Genomic DNA, 3,972 nt, shown 5'->3' with positions numbered 1-3,972 from the left:
GAGGTTGCAGTGAGCTGAGATTGTGCCACTGCACTCCAGCCTGGATGACAGGGCAAGATTCTGTCAATAAATAAATAAATAAAACTGGGTACTGCAGGCTAGCCAGGCTGACACAAAAGTCTAAACATCACAGACATCATTAGGGTCAACTGGTAGAAATTAAAGGACTTAAATTAGTGTTTTAGTAGGAACGCTCGAACCCGAATTTTGGGGGTGGGGGTGGGGTGCAGAGTTCTGTGCATCGACTGCTGACTGCTCAGAGTCAGGAAACAAATCATACAAATTCTGTTTGCCCCATCTGGGCTATGCTACTATGGTATCTTGCAATAAATCCTAACAATTAGGAACCCTATTTAGGTTGGTGCAAAAGTAATTGCGGATTTTGCCATTGAAAGTAATGGCCAAAGCCACAGTTCCTTTTGCACCGATCTATAGATTGAAACGTGACTGATGATTTCCTCCCTGGAGACTTATAAAAAGGATGGGAGCCGTCCAGGCAGTTAGAGGGATTATACTTCCTCGGGGTGGGGGACTAAAATAGAAGTCCACAATAAAACCATTTCCTGGCCGGGCGCGATGGCTCACGCCTGTAATGCCAGCACTTTGGGAGGCCAAGGCGGGTGGATCACCTGAGGTCAGGCGTTCGAGACCAGCCCGACCGACATGGAGAAATCCCGTCTCTACTAAAAATACAAAATTAGCCAGGCGTGGTGGCGCATGCCTGTAATCCCAGCTACTTGGGAGACTGAGGCAGGAGACTCGCTTGAACCCGGGAGGTGGAGGTTGCAGTGAGCCAAGGTCGGGCCATTGCACTCCAGCCTGGGCAACAAGAGTGAAACTATGTCTCAAAAACAAAAACAAAAACAAACAAACAAAAAAAACCATTTCCTATCCTCATCCAGCAGATACTAAATACAGATTGCATTCAACCTCAGGCATTCGCTTCCTAACTCCTACAATTTTTATCTGTTTTCTTCTACAAAAAAATTATGTGCACAGGGTCAGAAGGGCAGTGAAAAATGAAGAATGTTCCACTTTTATTGTTGCTGGGGTGTTCCTTAATATCCTGCAAATGCAGGAGTCCTCTGCCAAAAAAAAAAAACAACAACAAAAAAAAACGGTCATTATGGTGCCAGCGCTCAAGGCTTTGGCCTGGAATCGATGTGAAACTTCTGTTCTCTCTTCCTGCAAATCCAGATGGAGCCCCTGGAGCATAAAATAAAAACGGGACCAATGTCCAGGAGTGGCTCCTGTTAGGTTGGGGCAAAAGTAATTGCGGTTTCTTGGCTGGGCGCCATGCCTCATGCCTGTAATCCCACCACTTTGGGAGGCTGAGACGGGTGGATCACCTGACGTCAGGAGTTCCAGACCAGCCTCGCCAAAAGGGTGGAACCCCGTCTCTATTAAAAATACAAAAATTAGCTGCCCGTGGCAGCAGGTGCCTGTAGTTCCAGCTGCTTGGGAGGCTGAGGCAGATAATTGCTTGAATCTGGGAGGCAGAGGTTGCAGTGAGCCGGGGTTGCATGGTGAAACCCCATCTCTACTTAAAATACAAAAATTAGCTGAGCATGGTGGCTCACACCTATAATCCCAGCTACTCGGGAGGCTGAGGCAGGAGAATCGCTTGAACCTGGGACACAGAGGTTGCAGTGAGCTAAGATCACGCCACTGCACTTCAGCCTGGATGACAGAGTGAGACTCCACCTAAAAAAAATAAATAAATAAATAAAAATAAACCATACAAATAAAGAAGCCGGGCATGGCAGCTCACGCCTGTAATCCCAACACCTTGGGAGGCCGAGGCGGGTGAATCACAAGGTCAGGAGTTCAAGACCAGCCTGGGCAACATGGTGAAACTCCGTCTCTACTAAAAATACAAACATTAGCTGGGCATGGTGGTGGGTGTCTGTCATCCCAGCTACTCAGGAGGCTGAGGTAGAGAATTCCTTGAACCTGGGAGGCAGAGGTTGCAGTGAGCCGAGATCGCACCACTGCACTCCAGCCTGGGCAACAGAGTGAGACTCCGTCTCAACAACAACAACAACAAAAAAAGTAAATGCAATGTCATAAATGTAATGGCAAAAACCGCAATTGCTTTTCCACCAACCTAATGGAAGGAGATCCTGGTGCCTTGCCCAGGCATGCCGTTTATATGGAAACAGAAAGGGCAAAGGTACACAGGGAGATAACTAGATAGCATGAAGCTCTGATCTCAGCTCTTTGTCCGCTTGTGGCAGGGGGAATTAAGCCTATTTAACAGAAACTCAAAGGCACACTTGCCCTGCTGTACAGCGAACACACCCATTTGTAGAGCTTGGACCACATATATCAGTGACCCTTGACTTGACATAGCGTGCAGATGGAAAATGGGGTGAAAGTCCTTTTTCCAGAGTCTGAAGTTGACCCATGAGCTGTCTGAAGCCAGCAGGCCTGGCCAGGGCTTAACGCATCCTCCCATAGTGCACACACATTAGCCAGACTACATGTTTATTTCTCAACCTACATATCGACTCTCCACTCTGTGTAGTTTACAACAGTGAACATCCAAAAATCTATCAAATAACCACTATTCTTACAGTCAAAGTGAATTTTTATCAATAGCATTCTTTTCAGATTTCTTCAGTAAACTATCTACCAAAGGGAAGGTATAAACCCTTCTGCTATGAACAGTTATCACATAAAGATATGTATTTCCATCCTGGTCATGTTATTTGGGTTTGTGTGATCTTTATTGGGCCACAAGAATATTAGCATCTGGAAGTCAGCAAGTTCTCTGAAAAATCAAACTGGTGACTTGTTGCCAAAGATGGTACCCAAAGAGCTATTTATCCAGCATTTATTCCCTGTGTCATTCCTTCCCCTTGAATCAGGACTGGACCCGTGACTAGGTTTTAACCAATAGAATAAAGCAGAAGGGATGCGTGTGACTCCTAAAATCAGATCCTAAGGAACATCGAAAGTATCACCCTAAGTCTCTTGGAGCATCCTCACTGGGAGACGGCCATGCTGTAAGGAAGCCCAAGCTAGTCATGTGGAGAGGCAGCTTTTAATTTGGGGTTTTTTAGAAATCGGAATAGGGGGAAAAAAAGAAATTGGAATAGGAGTATGAGAGGCATCTTTAAGATACAGATGTCCAAACAGCCCCAAGCTGTTCCAACCTTCAGAGCCCAGGTGCAAGCCGTGTGAGTGAAGCAGTCTTCAAACAATCCCAGCCCTAGATATTATCTGGCTGCAGTGTCATGATGGACTCCAAATTAGAACCACTCAACTGAGCCCAGGAAAGCCTTAGAACCACAGAACTGTGTGTTAAGCCGGGAGTCGGCAAACTACCTGACGCAAACCAAATCGGGCCCACTACCTTGTTTGCTAAGCAAAGTTTTATTGGCACACGGCCACACTCATTCATCGATGTATTGTCTATAATGCTTTCATGCTGTAATGGCAGAGTAGTAGAAACACGGCCTTCAAAGCTGAAAATATTCATTCTCTAGCCCTTCTCAAAAAAAAAAGTCTGCCCCAATTGAGTCAGAGAACACAAAACAGTTCTGTACCCTCCCTTTGCAGGTAGGATGGTGGTGAAGGAGGTCGTGGAAGACCTTGGGTAAGGGAGCTGCCTCACTCCCTCCCTCCACCAAAAACAAACAAACAAACAAAAAAAGTTTGCCAAATCTGTGTTTTAAGCCACTAAGTTTGGGGGTGGTTTGTTAGGCACCAGTAAAGAAAACAGAACATTGATGATTTCACAATCTGTATTTTGCAACTGAAGGATACTGAAAAACCGATTTCTAAACTAAGTACTATAAAATGTTGCCAAGGCCACTTGTTCCTTTGCCCACATTCTTTCCTGGAGCAAATGTTCTAAGTGTTCCAATTCCATTAGCAGAATGATGACTCAGCACAAATTCAAAGGACTAAACTCGAGTTTGAATCACAGCTGGGTCACTTTCTCTCTCTCTTTTTTTTTTTTTTTTT

The sequence above is a fragment of the Mandrillus leucophaeus genome, unplaced genomic scaffold (assembly GCF_000951045.1).
Source record: "Mandrillus leucophaeus isolate KB7577 unplaced genomic scaffold, Mleu.le_1.0 Scaffold120, whole genome shotgun sequence".
NCBI lineage: Eukaryota > Metazoa > Chordata > Mammalia > Primates > Cercopithecidae > Mandrillus > Mandrillus leucophaeus.
This window is presented reverse-complemented; position numbering follows the sequence as displayed.